The sequence below is a fragment of the Lithobates pipiens genome, unplaced genomic scaffold (assembly GCF_037356315.1).
Source record: "Lithobates pipiens isolate NorthernLeopardFrog02 unplaced genomic scaffold, aLitPip1_a1.2 Scaffold_16, whole genome shotgun sequence".
NCBI lineage: Eukaryota > Metazoa > Chordata > Amphibia > Anura > Ranidae > Lithobates > Lithobates pipiens.
Genome location: NW_027507748.1, coordinates 246223732 through 246243010, shown reverse-complemented (window position 1 = coordinate 246243010; position 19279 = coordinate 246223732). Strand labels below are relative to the sequence as shown.

Here is a 19279-nt window from a genome sequence, read left to right as displayed (position 1 = left end):
CCAGCAGCCACCCGGTAACTGCGCAGGAGTGGGTCTGTGATGGAATGTCTCCCAGCTCTTCAGGACTGGTAAGTACGGCTCTCCCTGCTTCGGAGGGTTGAGCAACTGGACATTCCCTGGGAGGTCGATTCGGGGGCCACCTCACCTCCTCTTCTCTCCCACGTCCCTATCTTCCCTCCTTCACCCCCGGGGGTGGCTGCATGAGCTGTTGGCGGTGTGTGTATGGAGGATCTCTGGGTCTCTCACCTGTAAGGGGTCTGTGCGGCTAGCAATGGTCCTGATCCCAGTGTGAGGGGTCCCAAAAGGTGTCTGTGGAGGTATTTTTGCTGGATGGAGGCAGCGCTGTTCTATGATTTCTCTTGTCACCGCATGGCGCTGTCCGGCGCCCATTTTGGATGAGGGCAGAGCAGGTTCCCCCTGTGAGCCTCAGCGGCCATTTTCTATGAGATTTTCCTATTAGTATCATTGGCGGCCATTTTTTTTGAAGCCCAAGCATTCTTTTCACCGCAGTTCTCTTGTGACAGCATACCATGTGTTATCACATGCTGTTTCCTGTGTTCCCTGTGTATACAGGACACTGGATGGCCATTTCCTGAACGCTGGTGCAAGCTCTGCAGATCGTTTCACTGCTCTTTTCTACAGCTGCTGCCGACACAGTTTCTTCTCTCTGCACTTGGGTGACCTCCTGGGGACTACAGGCACGGCTAGTAACCATCACAGAATGCCCCAGGGTGGTGAGTCTGGCTCTAGGAACCCCCCCACCCCCCCCAGGCGGCGGTAGCAGGAGGGTGGGACCTTCACTGTCCAAAGTCCCCTTTCAGGTGGCAGACAGGGTAGGGTCAGCATGGCTTTCTTCCCCCGAAATCCAGGCTATTGCAACCGGGTCACCTGTGGATAGCGCTGTGCCCATGGACACCCTGACGGCGGTCCTTAATTCTTTTGTTGCAAAAATAGAGGCGGTGTGTGGAAGGAAAGGCGCACGTAAAAGGCCCCTGCCCCCTCCCCCCCCCGTCCTCTGGGGAGAGCTCTGATGCAGACTCGGGCCCTGCTGCGGATGGTGAACCCTGCTCTGACCTATCAGACGAGGCTGACCAGGACCAGCGAGGATGATTCCCCGTCCGGTTAGAGCACTTATCACAGCTGTGCGGGATACCCTGAAGTTCCAGGAGCCAGCGGATCCCTCTGCTGATGTGTCAGTCCCTTTTGGGTCCCACAAGCCAGCACATCCACCTAAGGTGTTCCCATATTTGACTTATTTTGACAAGTTCATCTACAGGGAATAGGGTCAGCCGCAATGGACCTTTTTGGTTCCCAAAAACATGGCGGTGCGGACAGGAAGGCCGAGGCAATGGCTCATTCCTTGTTTACGGTTGTGGGGTCAGCCGTGCGACCTGTACTGGCATCCGCACTGGTGTCGCAGACACTGACTGAGTGGGCAAAACTTTTTCACCGCAAATTGGGAGAGCAACAGGCCTCCCCTGTCTGCGTGGAACTGACAGACCAACTAGTGCAAGGCCTTAAGTACGTTTGTGACGGGGCCCTGGATACTCTTCCTTTGTTATCCAGGGCTTCAGTGTCAGCTGTGGTGCTGAGGTGCCTAATTTGGCTGACCAGGCATCCAAGAAAGCCCTGACGGATCTTTGGAGCCTCGTTGGATGACATTATTAAAAATGCCACGGGTGGAAAGAGTACACTACTCACACAGGCCAGGAAGGTTAAGGAGCCACACCGCAGGCAAAGGCCCTCTTTTTCCACTCACAAGCGGCTTTTTTCATCTGCCCGGTGCTTCGACAAAACGTCCCCAGCCCGACAGGACGCCCACAGACGGTCAAAAACGCCCCTGGAACCGCAAGCCTAACAAACCTGTGAACAAAAGTGCTACCGCATGCAGGTTTGCCCCCACCCACATCTCGGGTGAGGGGTCGCCTTCGGGAGTTTGCAGCCCGGTGGCCCTCCCGGTTATCCGACCAATGGGTCTGCGACCTGATTTCCACATGCTACAAGATAGAGTTTCTCTCTTGGCTGCCAAACAGATTCTTCCCCTCCAGCATACCCGCATCCCTGGTTCTCGGGGAGGCCCTGTTTGGGGCGGTGAGGGACCTGCTGAATCAGGGGGTGATTGTACCAGTTCCGGAATCGGAACGCTTCCGGGGGGGTTCTACTCAAATCTGTTTGTAGTTCCCAAGAAGGAAGGGGTACTTCTGATCTTGGACTTAAAAGCCCTCAATCACTTTGTAAAGTGCAGAGGTTCAGAATGGAATCAGTTCACTCAGTAGTCGCTGCACTCCATCAATGGGGCTCCCTGGCGTCCTTGGACATCCAGGATGCGTACCTGCACATACCCATATGCCTTCGGCATCAGAAATGTCTGTGTTTGGCAGTCGGGGAAGCCCACTACCAATTTGTGGCTCTTCCTTTTGGCCTGGCATCAGCCCCCGAGTCTTTACCAAGGTATTGGCTCCAGTATTGGCATTGCTGCGACAACACGGGATTGCGATCGTGGGTTACCCAGACAATCTCCTCCTGAGAGCATCTTCCACCTCAGAATTAGAGCAGGATGTGGCGATCACCATGCAGACCCTGCAAGAATTTGAGTGGCTGTTGAATCTAAAGAAGTCGGTGATTGCACAGACCCAGCGTCTGGAGTACCTATGTCTGCTATTGGACTCCAGGGAAGCGAGAGTCTTTCTCCCTTCAGACAAATTGCAGACTCTCAGATCTGCAGTCAAACTACTGATGAACCGCAAGTGGTCATCGCTCCGCTTTTACAATACTGGGGCTCATGGTAGCCTCCTTCGAGGCAGTACCTTATGCCCAGTTCCACACCAGAGTCCCGCAGAAGTAGATTTTGTCAATATGGGACAAATCTCCGTTGTCCCCGGATCGGCAGATCCAGGTAAGCCAGCCAGTCAGGGACTCTCTGATCTGGTGGTTGAGGTCCCCGGTGATTCACTCCAGAAAATCGTTCCTTCCTCTGAAATGGATGGTGATCACTACAGACACCAGTCTGTCCGGCTGGGGTGGAGTGATGGGGATTCAGTTGGCGCAGGGCCTCTGGTCGACGGAAGAATCCAAGTTGCCGATCAATCTGCTCGAATTGAGAGCGATCAGGCTGTGCCTCCACGCATGGTCGGGGTGTCTTCAAGGGCGTCTGATCAGGATACAGTTGGACAACGCCCTCCTTCTGCCTAAAATTGGCCCTAGTATGTGAATGGGGACCTTGGATTGTGGGCTCCTTGAGGGTAGGGACTGATGCGAGTGTGCAATGTACAGGGATAGGGACAATTGTAGACACTCACTCAGGTTGAACTGGATGGACTGGTGTCTTTATTCAACCTTAGCAACTATGAAACTATGAAACTCGGGGGGCGTGGCCTGGACATGGAGAGATAGAGACGTGCATTGCTTGAGCTCCCGGCCGTCTCTCACCTTATCTGTTGATTTACTCTGTTTAGCCGCACTATGCACACCTCAAGAAAGCGTGCCACACAGAGGAAGAGTAAACCCATCCGACCACCGACTCCTTCGCCCCATCCGGGGGATATTGAGCGACTTTTTCAACTTTCCCAACACCGCTCACCGGGAACCAAAATGGCGATGGCGCGAGACCACAAGGAAGCTGACCGCGCTGCCTGCTCATCACCAGACCTCGACTCGGAGGCTTCTCAGGCTTCCCTGGCAGCTCTGTACCTCGGAACACCCCTGGCGACCCACAGCAATGCCCCAGACACTCCGGGGACCCCAAAGCAGACACTTCAGGTAGACACGGAGCTCCGCTTACTCCTACAAGCGCTCCCCACGAAAACCGATATCACCACCCTCATAGACAGGGTGGAAGCGGCCCACCGTAAGGAGATGGCTCTCGTCAGGGAAGAGGTAAAGGACCTTGCGACTAGAGTTTCCAGCGGCGAGCATTCCCTGACGGCCCTAGAGCAACGAATAGCGGCAATGGAGAACTCACAAGAAGCCCACATGGATGCGCTGCTATCACAACAACTAAGGCTGGAGGAGATGAAAGACCGCAGCCGCAGAAACAATCTGTGGCTGCGGGGGCTGTCAGAAGCGACGGGTCCGGAGGATCTAGCAGATACTGTCACGGCGATCCTCCGCAGTATTGCGGGTGTGGAGTTGCCGACTCGCCTGGAATTCGACAGGGTGCACCGGGCTCTGGGCCCCAAATCTGCGGATCCTGCCAGACCACGCGACATAGTCTGTCGGCTACATCATTATAGTCACAAGGAAGAAGTCCTGCGGAAGTCCTGGGAAGCTCCTGCCCTGGAATTTGATGAAGCAGAAGTGAGGATCCTTCCGGACATCTCCCATGCCACCCTTCAGCGGCGTGCTCTATTGAAGCCCCTGCTGGAACTTGCACGCTGTAGAGGAGCTACATACCGGTGGGGCTACCCACTATCTGTCACGTTCAGGAGAGACCAGCAGTTCTTCACACTCCGTACCCCGGATTCCGTGCCTGATCTATTCATCTTCTTGGAAGTGGAGCCTATCGCAGTCCCGAACTGGCTGGCACCTCTACCCCGCCCACAGGGATTGGATCCGAGATGTGGACTCCGTGGAGATCCGCCACCTAGACAGCAAAGGAGCCGCTGCAGACCCAGAGCGCCCTCGAGGGAGGACTCCCGGGAGCTATAAGGTAACTTTTGACTTTTTGTTCCCCTTCCCCCCCCCCCCCCGCCGCCGCCACCACCGCCATCATCGCCAGTGTCGTAACACCGACTCTGGTTGAAGCTAAGGCCTACGCTGCCGGCACTCTTCCCTGTTACCTTATACACTGTTACCTCGGCCTCCCCTCTTAACCACGGGAATATTACTGGAGCCTTTTTATGGAGTAGCTGACTCGGGGACAATGCTTTGTGTGGCGGTTCCTCCCATTCTGCCGAGACGCTCTGCGGGGCGACAGGCGGCTGCTCTAGTCCAGTCGGCTATACGGTACCTCCGGACCTATCCCCATGGTTTATGTGACGAGTTATGCTACCCCAGTCTGCCACCGCCTGGTCTGCCACTGTCCTCTCTTCCTGGGGATCTTCGAGCAATACTGACTGTACCCGGGCGGGCTGCCCGCTTGGACTGCACTTCTGTGGCAGCAACCCATCGCGGGCAGACTGATCCCCCGCTGTCTCACTGACCAGGTCTGGCACTACTTCTGCCGGGAGAGACCAGGCCCCGCAGATACACACTCTAGGAGCGGTGCCCCAGCCAGGATGTTGTAGAAGCCAGTCCAAGAGGAGTCACCCTGCTCTATCGGTACTCATTGTCCCTTGGATTGGACATGTGCCAGCCTTTGGGTATACTGGGATGTTCCTGGAATTGGCTGAAATGTTTTAAGGGGGGTGGGTTGTTGGGGGCCTTTTATTTTATTTTATTTTATTTTCTATTTTTAGTGTGACACATCTGACCATTTATCATGGCGGGCGGCCCCTGCTTTACGCAGGAAGAGGTGATCTTTCAGGGGCGGAGGGAGGGAGATGTGGGAATCTGTTGTAATGTTTGAAATATATGTGCGGGACGGGCTCTCGTTGCCTGACTTAGATACTGTATGGACTGAAAGGCGTATAGTCTGAGTTACTGCACATTACTGTTTCTTTATGTTCTCTATATATGGTTTACTTGATATCTTTACTTTTTCTGTTATGTTCCATATTTCATCGGAGGTGTGCACTGACCACCTGTGACATGTAGAGGTGTGGGACGGGTATGTGGAGCTGGCTACCCAGATCCCTGTCCGATTCACCCCCCCCCCCAATAGGCTGGCATATTTCGCTGGGGGGTATGATTTAGCCCCCCAGGGCATTATATGCTCTTAATTGCTCTACAAGGAGACAAGGGCAGTAGGCCCAGTCCCGTGTAACGATTTTTTGTTTCTTTTTCCACCCTCCTCTCTTTTTCCCCCCTCCTCTCTCTCTGCTCTTGCACTCTTTTCTGTTTTTTCTTTTTTCCCCCTCTCTTTCTCTCTCTTCTCGCTCTTTTCACTCTACACCCCCCTTCTAGGCCCTTTCCCCTCCTCACCCTCACCTTGCCCTGGTTCCTCCTGAGCCCTCCCTCCCTCCTCACCGACCCTTTCCGTCCCCTCCCCCCCCCCCCTTTTTGTTTGTGTGGTTCTCCCTGTTTGATTATGGCACTATCACATGTTAACATACTGTCGCTTAATGCGAAAGGCCTTAACACGCCAGAAAAACGACGCATCCTCCTAGCTGACCTAAAAAGATTCCATGCTGATATCGCTTTTATACAGGAGACACATTTCAAACCTAATGCACTGCCATACCTACGCAATAGACACTATCCGTGGACATATCATTCGGCCAACCCACTAGCTAAATCCAAGGGGGTCTCCATACTTCTCTCTGGCAAACTCCCGTGGCAGTGCCAGGGATCCTTGTTGGATCCTTCTGGCCGTTATGTTTTTCTTAAGGGACTTCTTGGCACCATACAAGTAACCTTGGCGGCTATATACGCCCCTAACGAACTTCAAGCCACTTTTCTGGAGAGAACTATGGAAAAACTACAGGAATTTAAAGCTGGGCAACTACTGCTCGGGGGAGATTTTAATACCCCGTTGATTCCATCTGTGGACACTTCGACTAGTAAGACCTCCATGCCGGTCGCCCAGCTTAAGCGCATTGCGAAGACACTGCACGACTCACAACTTATTGATGTCTGGAGGCTCCAGCATTCTGGAGAACCGGACTACACGTTTTACTCCCCCATGCACAAGATCTATACACGAATTGACTACTTTCTGATCCCCCACTCCCAATTACATGCGGTAGAATGTTCATCCATTGGAGACAGGACATGGTCAGACCATGCGCCGATATTCCTCACTTATAGACTCTCTGACGTAACCTCTTCGACGCATAGATTTTGGCGCCTAAATGAAAGTCTACTACAAACTCCGGAAGTTCTGGATGATGTCACCGAGACATTGCGTTGCTATTTCCAAGAAAATGATCTCCCGGGCTGTGCACCGGGAGTTCTGTGGGAAGCCCACAAAGCAGTAGTGAGAGGTGTCCTCATTAAGCACGGAGCGCGGATTAAACAAGAACGCACCAAACAGCTGGACCAGCTATTAGAGAAACTACACGTAATAGAGGCCAGACACAAACACGCCCCCACACAGTCCTCTGAATCCGACTTACAAACTACTAGGAAACAAATTACAGACATCCTTCATTATAGAGCTAAAGCTGCCATACAATCTTGTCGCAAGATGACTTATGAGGCGGGCGATAAATGTGGGAAACTACTGGCAAGACTAGTCCGGGAGCGTAGGCTTTTGACATATATCCCCCATATTGTGGCGCCGGGAGGTCGAAAAGTTCACATACCCATGCACATTACACGTGAATTCAGGAATTTCTATTCAGATCTGTACAACCTCCAGACGCACCCCCCACCTCAGACGGCCTTGACCACTTACATTGAGACGTCCAAATTGCCTTCCATCTCCCCAGACGTTAGAGAGGAGTTGGAATCCCCCATAACTTTGGTGGAAATCCACAGAGCCGTAGGGACGATGAAGCCAGGGAAGGCTCTGGGGCCGGACGGCTATACCCTGCAATACTATAAAAGATTATTGGACCTATTAGGACAGCCCATGCTTAAATTGTTTAATACCATAGGGACGGGCGGGGAGTTCACTAAAGACTCTCTGAGTGCCCATATCTCAGTGATACATAAAGAGGGGAAGGACCCAGCATCCTGCGGTAGCTACCGGCTGATTTCTCTCCTGAATATAGACCTCAAAATTTACACTAAGATCTTGGCTACCAGGTTAGCAGGCCATCTTCAGCAGCTAATCCATCTAGATCAGGTAGGATTCATTCCCTCCCGAGAGGCCCGAGATAGTACCACGAAGGTGCTCAACCTGATTCATGTGGTGAGAAAGGCAGGAACCCCGTGTGTCCTGTTAAACACTGATGCCGAGAAGGCCTTTGACCGTGTGAACTGGTCGTTTATGTTTGCAGTGCTCCGACATGTGGGACTGGGAGAACAGGTGATTGCTCGAATAGCTGGAGTGTACTCCAATCCGACGGCCCAAGTTAAAATTAATGGGACCCTGTCGAATTCCTTCCCGATAACCAACGGGACGCGACAGGGATGCCCACTATCCCCTCTCCTGTTTGCATTGTCTCTAGAACCCTTTTTGGCCACGATCAGACTGAACCCTGACATACAAGGAGTGGTTGTGGGGAGCTCGCAACACAAACTCTCAGCTTATGCCGACGATATGCTTTTCACATTGACCAACCCAGGAATCTCACTACCTAATCTGCTCAAAGAGTTTGAGACATACGGGAAGTTATCTAACCTGAAGATAAACTTTGCCAAATCAGAAGCCATGGGGATATTGATACCACCACGCTTACTTCCCACTCTACAGTCTAACTTCCATTTCAAGTGGACGACGACCGCTCTGACCTACCTAGGAACTAGCATCCCACCTGACTTATCTGACCTGTGTGCATACAATTTCCCCCTTTGTTAACAAAGGTGAGGCTGCTTTTGGACTCATGGCACAAAGGGACTCATTCCTGGTTCGGTAGGTGTAATTTACTAAAAATGTGCATCCTACCCAAATTTTTATATCTATTTCAGACCCTACCGATTAAAATCCCCCCTGCATATTTTAAGCAGGTACAGGCACTGTTTACCCACTTTGTTTGGGCACAACAGCAGCCCCGGATACCACGGTCCCAACTCTCCCTTCCGAAACAGTACGGGGGTGTGGCGCTGCCAGATATCAAACAGTACTATCGCGCTTCCCATTTGAGTAGGATGATTGATTGGAGTCGCAATCTGACCACTAAATTATGGGCCCAAATTGAGCAACACCAGTGCTCTGTCCCACTAAAGACTGCTCTCTGGTGCAGGGATGCATTGCCGAAGGAAACGAAAGCCCACCCTCTTATAGGCAACACTCTCTGCCAGGGTGAGAAGGCGGCACTACAACACTCCCTGACGACCACGGTGTCGCCATTGACAACGGTCCTTGGTAACCCTAGGTTTCCGCCGGGTCTACCGACTACGCAGTTCCGACCATTACGAGACTCCAACCTTACTGTGGCCTCTCAGTTTGTAACACATGAGGACTGGGTTTCTATTCTAGATCTTTTGGACCCTATGGGTCCCTATCGTCTGGATTTCTGGAACGCCGCACGTTTACATCACTTTCTTCACTTTCTCCATCCTGAACCCCTCAGACTATACCAGACCGCTGACTGCATTTGAAGAATACTTTTCTGACACGGAACCAATCCCCCGACTCCTTTCTAAAATGTACTTATTACTAAACACACCATCACAACCACACTGTATCTCAAGTCTCCCAAAATGGGAAGTAGATCTAGGTCACACCTTCACGCACACCCAAATTGATAATATTTTGCGGTTCGCCCTGAAGTCCTCACTATGCACAAAAATACAAGAGACGAATTATAAAATCCTCACGAGGTGGTATCTAACACCTAGTCGTCTCCACCTTATCTTCCCAGACACGCCTGAACATTGTTGGCGTTGTTGCGAAGATAGAGATACGATCCTACATATCTTTTGGTCCTGCCCCAAGCTCACGGACTTCTGGACGGCAGTCCGAAACATATCCCAAAAATTCACGGAGTGGCAAATCCCGAATGACCCAGCGTTCTTCCTATTACATGTGTCGACCCTGCCCCCTAAGAAATATACTCGATCGATACTGCGCCACCTCACAAATGCAGCCAAGTCTTGTATCCCTCTGCTTTGGAAGCAACAAACTCCCCCGACCGCGGCAATGTGGCTGCGGAAGGTGGAAGATATCAACAAAATGGAGGATTTGATAATGACTGCCCAGGATCGGCAGGAAATCTATCGAAAGACCTGGTCTCTTTGGAATGAGTTTGTTTACTCGGAGGAGGGCAAGGCCCTTTTCAGACACTAGTTGACAGCATGTCAGTTCGCAGAAGTCCATACGGGGAACGTCGAACCACCTCCTCCCCCCCCTACTCCCTTTCCCATTCCTCCTCCCCTTCCCCACCTCTTTCCTCCCCTCCCCCCCCTCTCCTCCCTCCCTTCCTACCCTATTCCCCTCCCCTTCCCCCATCACCCCCCCCCCCTTTTTTCTTTTTCTGCCCTCTTTCTCTTTTCTTATCTGTACTCTTACTTCTTACTTTTTATTTTAATTATGGCCCCTAGCCTGCTCACAATGAGCTTAACCTAAGATTGCAGGCCAAGACCTCGGGGTAATAGCTGGGCTTGGAGTGGTACTGGCCTCTCTGCCAGATCTGACCGTGAAAGTGCTGTTTATGAGGTCGACTTACTGTTTACATTAAACCGAAAGGTTATTCGCTGCAATATCTGTCACTGTAAGGCATGTTTGGGAGGCTGCGACCTTCATTGTTTCTGTTGTCTTTTCCTGTTTTGGGGCTTTACCCCGTATATGTGAAATTAATAAAAATTATATTTGAAAAAAAAAAAAAAAAAGAAGAAACTATGAAACTCCACGGCTGTGGCGTACATAAATCACCAAGGGGGAACAAGAAACTCAGCCACTGCTCGGAAGATCGCTCACATACTTCGGTGGGCAGAGCGACACGTTCCGGCCCTGTCGGCCATTTACATCCCAGGGGTGGAAAATTGGCAGGCGGACTATCTGAGTCGTCAGATGCTGGACCCAGGAGAATGGGCATTGCATCCGGAGATATTCAGGCTGCTGTGCCTGAAATGGGGCACACCAGATGTGGATCTATTGGCCTCCTGTCTCAATCGGAAGGTGCCGAGATTTGTGGGATCAGTACCAGTTGATCTACGCTTTTCCTCCGCTAAAACTGTTACCACGCCTGCTGCACATAGTGGAAGCCGAGGGGATTCCAGTGATCCTGGTGGCCCCAGATTGGCCTCAGCGGCCCTGGTACGCAGACCTGGTGCGTCTGGTGGCAGACGCTCCCTGGCGAGTACCGCTGCGGGAGGACCTCCTGTCTCAAGGTCCAATCTTTCACCCTGCTTTACCATCAATGGCTTTAACGCCATGGCTATTGAGAGCCAGGTACTGAGGAACCGGGGTCTGTCTGACTCGGTGATTCCAACTATGTTAAGGGCGCGAAAATCTTCATGGAAGATATACCATCATACCATCATACCTGGAAGACCTATATCTCCATGTGTGAGGAGAAAGGGTGGCATCCGCGCTCCTTTTCTATATCAAGGATCCTGCTGTTTCTTCAGCAAGGTGTAGACCAGAAGTTGGCTTTGAGCACCATTAAGGGGCAAATTTCATCTCTGGCTGTCTTTTTTCAGCGACCCCTGGCGTCTCACTCATTAGTGAGTACCTTTGTTCAGGGGGTACGACATGTAGTCCCTCCGGTGCGTCCACCTTTACCTCGGTGGGATTTGAACCTGATGTTGTCGGTGCTTCAGAAGCGGCCGTTTGAGAATATCAGGGAGATTGACCCTTTCACAGGAAGTGGTCTTTCTAGTGGCCATAACATCAGCCAGGAGGGTTTCGGAATTGGCAGCCTTGTCCTGCAAGTCGCCTTATCTGGTCATCCATAGGGATAAGGTGGTGTTGCGTCCGCAGCCGTCCTTTCTACCGAAGGTGGAGTCGGCTTTTCATATCAATGAGGACATTGTATTACCATTGTTGTGTCCTAAGCCGAAGCACCCCAAAGAGGTGGCCCTTCACCCTCTCTACGTGGTTAGGGCTCTGAAAGTGTATTTGTCTGCAATGGCTCCCTTTCGAAAGTCAGACTCGCTGTTTGTTTCGGTGGCTGGTCCAAAGAAGGGTATGGCGGTTTCATCTGCCACCATTTCCAGGTGGATCAGACAGATTGTAGTACAAGCCTACGCCTTGAAGGAGCAGGTGTCCCCCTTTCCGGTCACGGCCCACTTTTTGAGGGCAATCGGAACATCTTGGGCCTTCCGACACCAAGCGTCGGTCGCTCAGGTGTGTAAGGTAGCGACCTGGTCGTCTGTCCATACATTTACCAAGTTCTACAAGGTAGACGCCAGTGCATCGGCTGATGCCTGTTTTGGCCACAAAGTGTTGCAGGCGGCCGTGTAGTTGCAATTGAGATTTTTTTCTGGTTTTTCATTAAAAACGCAGTATTGTTTGTTAATGCACTGTTGCATTACTTCCGCAAAAAGGTTGCGGGTTGGGGATCTCTCCTGTTGAGAATACCCGGTTATCTGGCGGTGTGTTTTTTCCGTACACTGCTGTTTTTTTTTTGTGGGTTTAGTTTCACTAGTTCCCACTTGCCATGGTGGATGAAGTTTTAATGCTGTTTTTTCCCACCCCTCGTTTGGCACTGCTTAGGGACGTCCCATTTAGTTACAGAGAGGAGCTGTGTCGGTCGGTGAATATAAGAGAAAATAGGATTTTTATACTCACCGTAAAATCCTTTTCTCTGTAATTCACCGACCGACACAGCACCCACCCCTCCTTTTCTCTACGTTATACTGCTTGTTGACGTACTGAGGCCGCTGGGGCAGCGTGGAGGGTTGTTAGCATGGGGTCTACCCCCTGGGCGGTACTGACAATTCTGTGTATTGTGTTACAATTTTGCCTAGTTCTCCTAGTGGCAGGCTAACAAACCCATTTAGTTACAGAGAGGAGCTGTGTCGGTCGGTGAATTACAGAGAAAAGGATTTTACGGTGAGTACAAAAATCCTATTTTTACTTCACAGTTCTTTATTTAAAATTATTATTTTTTTTCTGAAATTTCCCTCTTAAAGTGAAGGTGCGTGTTATATGCCAATAAATACGGTATATCCAAATTACACACCAAACTTATCTCTTTACTCACACACAGCCACAAAGAGAGTGGTTAATGGTTCTAAGAACGTGAGGCAAAATAGTCGGCCCTCACGCATTTTCACTTCATCAAATATGGCCCCCCTTGAAAAAAGTTTGGACACTCCTGCACTGCAATATACTTCAGTAAAAGTGCACCAACGCACTTCAATATACTGCAGTAAAAGTGCACTGACACAGTTCATTATACTGCAGTAAAAGTACCCTGATGCACTTCAATATACTGCAATAAAAGTGCACTAATGCACTTTAATATATTGCAGAAAAGGTGCACTAATGCACTTCAATATACTGCAGTAAAAGTGCACTAATGCACTTCAATATACTGCAGGAAACATGCCCTGACACTACAGTAAAAATTAAAAGTTGCACTACACCCACGCTGCACTGTCACTTAATTCACACTACACTGATACTTTACACTCACAATAGAATCACAATAGCACACTATAGCATACTAACTCGCTAGTAGCAATGAAAAGAGCCCTGTTATATCTAGCTCCACTCCAATATTACACTGTAAATGGCTGTTCTGTGAAGGAACCTTTCATAGTGTGGGGTGGGACTATGAGCAATGAGCCTTGATTGGAGAGAGCCATCATGACTGTGTCATGGTTATACAATAGAGTTGGTCTGCTTACCTGTTTCCATGTGTTCATCTCTAAAGACCAGCCGACCCTCACCTGGCTGCTTTTGTAATCCATCCTCTGGCATGACTCCACCCTAGCTCCTATCAGAGAACTCTATATTAACCTGTGCACTGCAGGCCAACGCTGTTGATCAACCATTGTGTATTCCTTTGTGTGTTAGCTTCCTGTTACCTGCCGTGTGCTCTTCTGTTATTCCGTTACCGACTTTGGTGTGTCTTTGACTATCCCTGTTTGCCTGTGATCCTGACCTTTTGGCGTGTCCCTGACTATTCCTGTCTGCTTGTGGCCCGACCTTGGCTTTGTCCCTCACCATCCCTATCCTCCTGTTGCCTACTGTGGGTGTGAGCTGGGGGACCCTGGGGGCCGCGACCTGGAGCCAGTTGCAGCCAAGTCCATCCTCACCACTCGAGGCTCTGGTGAACACCTGCTGGCTCTTAGACTCCGCGCCCCAGGGAATCTTACGCTCTAACCCCGGTGGGACCTGTCTCCCGTCCGCAGCAGTCAGCCGTAGGGTCCACAACCTTGCTGTGCACTCCTGATCCCTACGGTGTGCATCTGTCACCTCGCCTCTAGGTGACCTGACAGACAGGCATCGTGGCAGCATACACTCTGGGTTGTGACTCCACCCCCACAACCTGGTAGGACCACATATTCTCGTACTTTTCCTCACCTGTTGGGACCGCATGGATCATCACCTTCTTACCGCTTCGCCCCAGACAGGTTCTAGCCTCTCCTGGGTGGAAGTCCTTGCCAATACAGCCTCTAAAGGAAGCTAAATGGAAGGAACCCCACTCTGGTGATCTCAGGGGTATTAATACTTTTTCTCTGCAGCCTTATGTGTCATAAACAGGCAGGAGCATTGCTACTACAAGCCGCTGGAAGTAAGCCTTAAATAGGCTGAAGGCATACAGTAACCTTAACCTATACCTATAAGCCTTAAATAGGCTTAGTTACCTGCAGTGGTCTCCAGCTCTGGTCTCCCTTGGTGTAATCCTCCCTCCTCTCAGCTGCCTTAAGCTCCTCTTTGTTTATTATTTTTTTCTCTCAGTTATTCCTGGGCTCTGTAGTCTCACAGCATTAGCCGCCACCTCCCGGGCATCCTGCTGCTTCCGCACATTCTCAGTGCGCAGGTTTGGGCATTCTATGGCCTTCTTCCAGTTTCCAAGCTTCTGCGCATGCGCGAGGAGGACGTGACCCCGGCGCCAATTTTAAAAAGGAACAGAACTCTTTTTTTCCTTGCCAATGCACTCCTGTGTCAGATTGATACTATTCTTCTGCTGCAACCCAGTCTCAGCTTCTGCCCCAGTGTCACCATCCTGCTTTTGGTAAGATTTCTCCTTTTTCTCCCTCTCTTTCTTTTTCTCTGTCTTTTTCCTCTGCCTATTTCTTTATCCCTCTTCCCCTTGTGTTACCTATCTCCCTTAGGCTTCCTCTATTCCCTATCTATGGAGACCACTGCCCCAGCAGATCACCGCCAGCCTAATAGGTAAGAGGGGAGGAGCTTGGTAAGTAGAGAAGATCGAAAAAGAGAGCAGGACACCATTAATGCTACCTAAATGGTTAGCCCCATCAAGTCCTCAAGATCTTCTGGATCGTGACGCAGGGAATCCTCCCACAGGAGAAGCCGCTCTGGCCATAGGCGGAGCCACTCAGGCAGAAGGAGTTGCAGGAGAAGTCGCTCCAAGTCACGTTCAAGACGCAGCCACTCCCACCGCAGAAGGTCCCCTGCTCATAGGCATCATTCGCCAGCATGCCACTCCCGTCCATTCGGAAATGCCTGCTGGATATGTGGGGCCATAGCTCTTCCAGACAGACTAGCCTGTCGCGGATGCTTCAATGAAGCCACCAGGGAGAAAGGGCAAGAACCCAGAAAGCTTGCGTAGGCCTCTACCCCACGTATCGCTCCCGACACATAATTGTCACTACGAGGTGCCTCACCAGCTCCCCCAAGTACATCTAGAGAGCAAGATTCCCTCTCAGATGAGGAAGAACTGGAGACATCAGCTGGCTTTGATTTCTCTCTAATAGAGCCCTTCGTTAGATCAGTGAAGGAGGCCATTAACTGGGAGGAACCCCAGGAGGCCCAACAAAAGCGGAAAAAATATTTCCCAAATCTTAAGAGGGAACCTGAAGCCTTCCCATTCATTGAAGAGCTGAAGGAACTGATCAAGGAGGAGTGTCAGAAACCCGAGAGGAAAGCAAGTCTAAACAACCGGCTTGCCAAATTATACTCCCTTAATGAGCCTAAAGTTAAATCTCTGGTTTCTCCGCCGGTTGTAGATGCATCCCTCATGTATCTAGCCAGGCACGTGACGCTCCCTATCAAGGACGCCGTGACTTTCAGGGACGTCCTAGATAGGAAGATTGATACAGATCTAAAGAGAGCTTACCTAGCGGCAGGAGACGCGTGCAGGCCTGCCATGGTGCTCGCAGCTGTAGGTAAGGCTATTGCCAGCTGGTCGGTGCACACAGAAAAGCTTGTGTCCGGGGGCGCAGACCAAGACCAGATAATTAGAGCCCTGCAGGAGCTAAGCCCTGCAGGGGATTTTGTGCCAGAGGCTTCTGTAGATGCAATTAAGTCTGCATCCAGGGCCATGTTGTCTTCTGTGATGGCCAGACGAGCTCTCTGGCTAAAACCCTGGGCGGCAGACCCTGCTTCCAAGTCCAATTGGTGCCGCATCCCGTATGATGGCAAGAACCTTTTTGGCGCAAAATTGGACTCAGCCATATCGAAGGTAACTGGCGGGAAATCAGGGCTTATTCCTTCAGATAGAAAGCCGAAGCTTCAGAGGCCTCCTCCCTTTAAACGTAACCTCCCGGATAGGTACAGGGATGCTAAGTCCTACAGGCCTGGTATGGAATATAGGAGGAATTGGAAGAACCCTCAAAGGTCCTTCCTTAAGTTCCAAAAGCCTAGGACCCCGGCATCCACTGACCAGATGTCCTTTTGAAGGTGCGCCCGCCCAACCAACAGGTGTGGGGGCCAGACTCTCAAAGGTCACACTGTTCTGGGCAGAAATAATAAGAGATCCCTGGACGTTAGCCACCGTCCGTGTCGGGCACAGATGGTCATTCAGGGGACGCCCCCCCAGGGACCATTTTTGCCCACTACATTTTTGACCTCTACAGACCTCTTTCCTACATCAGTGGGACGAATCGTCTATGACCCAAATGATCTGGATCTCAGAGAGAGTCAAGCAGTCATTACATTGGTGGACTCGTCCCTGCAACTTGAGCACCTGCAAATATGTAGTCACCCCTCCTCAGGAGATAGTAACCTCAGATGCCAGTCTAGAGGGATGGGGCGCACACTACCAGTCTCATGCGGCGCAGGGCTGTTGGCCATTCAAAGTACAGGACTCGGCCTCGAATGTGCTGGAGATGAGGGCGGCCTTCCAAGCCCTTCTGGCCCTTCAGCATTCACTTAAGGGGGAAGCAAGTTCTCTTAAAAATGGACAACAGGGTAGCTGTCCCCTACATAAACAAGCAAGGGGGGGCCAGGAGCTCCTCAATGATGCAGGAAGTTCTCCCTGTGATGGAATGGGCACAGTTGAACCTGTCAGACCTGAGGGCAGCTTACATTCCGGGTACCGACAACATCTTAGCTGACACGCTCAGCAGAAAATTAGTCTCCAACAACCAGTGGTCCCTGAGCCCACAAGCCTTCGCCCTCATCTCTAAGACCTGGGGCACTCCGGACAAAGATCTTGCTGCAACACCAGCGAATTCGAAGTGCCAGAGATTCCTGTCAAGGATCCCCTTTCCCTCAGAGGACAGATTGCCTCCAGCACCCCTGGAACTTCCATCTTGGATATATCTTCCCTCTGACTCCCCTCAAAGCAAGATTCCTCCTGAGGCTCAAGAGATCGACAGCATTGGTGGTAGCTGTGATTCCCTTCTGGCCCAGGAGGCCATGGTTCACCACCCTCCTACAGCTGAACACGGCAGACACACTTCCTCTCCCGCTGTCAGCCGACTTGCTCTCCCAGGGCCAGCTACTCCATCCAGATCCAGAGAAACTGCACTTGATGGCCTGGAGACTGAGAGGGCTAGGTATCTAGGTCAGGGATGCTCCCAGAAGATAGTAGATACACTACTCCAAGCCAGAAAACCTACCACCAACTGCACCTACAGAAGGGTCTGGGAAAAGTTTGATGCCTTTGCACAGGACCAAGGCTGGGATCTATCCTCTCTATCAGCATCACAAATCCTAGAGTTCTTGCAGTCAGGCTCGGAAAAAGGGTTAAGTTCCAGTACTCTGAAGGTACAGGTGTCAGCTCTATCCACCCTGACAGGAGTTAAATGGGCTCATGACCCTCTTGTCATGCAGTTTCAGAGGGCCTGCCTTAAACTAAGACCTCGTAGAAAACCCTCCTTTCCGACACGGGACCTATCGGTCGTCTTAGAGGCCCTATCTAAAGAGCCTTTCTTTCCGATGGAAAACATTTCCCTCTGGGACCTGACGCTAAAAGTTGCATTTCTGGTTGCTATAACATCAGCGAAAAGAGTTTCAGAGATGCAAACCTTACTGACTAAAGAGCCATACTTTGTCATCCATCTGGACAGGATAGTTCTAAGACCCTCGGGTTGCTTTATCCCTTAGGTGGCATCCTCGTTCCACTTTAACCAGGAAATCAACCTGCCAGCTCTCATCATAGACCAGGGCGACCCTCACCCTCTGGATGTCAAGGGCAACATCCTAAAGTACCTTTTAGCATCCGAATCTATTAGAAAATCAGAGAACCTCTTCATCATTCCTTCATTCCTTAGGAGAGGTCAAGCAGCATCACCCCGAACCATTGCCTCATGGTTGGTGAAGACCATTAAGAAGGCCTACTTGTTGAGTGCTCTGCAAATCCCTGAGGACTTGAGGGCACATTCCACCAGGGCAGTGGCCACCTCCTGGGCAGCGTATTGTAGGGTCTCAGCGGAAACCATCTGCAGGGCAGCCACCTGGTCCTCCAGGAACACCTTTATATCTCACTACAAGGTGGAATCAGCACGGCTATCAACTGTAGCTTTCGAAAAGTCCATTATCCAAGCCAACTCTTCTATTCCTTGCTAATAAACCTTTACCTTTGCATATCCCACCCAGTCTGCGAGTTACTCCCCAGAGTGTATGCTGCCATGATGCGTCCGGAAAATTGTATACTTATCTTTCCGTAATTTTCCTTTCCTGTCGCATCTTCATAGCAGCATACAATGACTCACCCGCGAAAGGTGATTCATATATACAGAGAATACCGGGGGAAGGGGCCGTATCGTCATTATAGCTATGTGGTCCCATCCGGTTGTGGGGGCCAACCCAGAGTGTATGCTGCCATGAAGATATGACAGGAAAGGAAAATTACGGAAAGGTAAGTATACAATTTTCCGGTTTATATACAGCTTTAATTTCACGTGGTTTCTATGAATCAACCAAAATGTGAGATGTAGGTAGCCCTACTGGCACCACCCGACTCATCAAACTTTCATTGAGAAGTTTAAAATGCTGTGTGAAAAAAAAAGAAGATGACTGTATAGTGATTACTGCCAATCTGCTGCAGGCACTGTTCTGGTAGCTGTGGGCTCCTGCTGTCAACAGGAGGAGATTCATCCATCTCTATAGTGTTTAGTTTGGAGGGGGGAATCTATGGAGACATCTAGACGCCAGGTCAGCTTAAACCTGTCTATTTTGTTGATTAAAATTATAAACTTAAAAAACATATACCAATTATTTCCAGCCATCCTGTGTAACTTAAATTGCTCCACAATTTTTTTTTTTTCTACAAACCATACATTTTCAGTCCCCATTTACTTGCTTTCCTAGTTTTATTTGCTCCTTACT

General features: G+C 50.7%; 1 protein-coding gene across 4 annotated transcripts in view; it reads left to right on the top strand.

Moving 5' to 3' along the window:
- The window catches only part of PLEKHA6 (pleckstrin homology domain containing A6), a 1584742-nt gene that overhangs the window by 1560413 nt on the left and 5050 nt on the right, over window positions 1–19279 (top strand). The gene's annotated exons all lie outside the window — the stretch shown is intronic.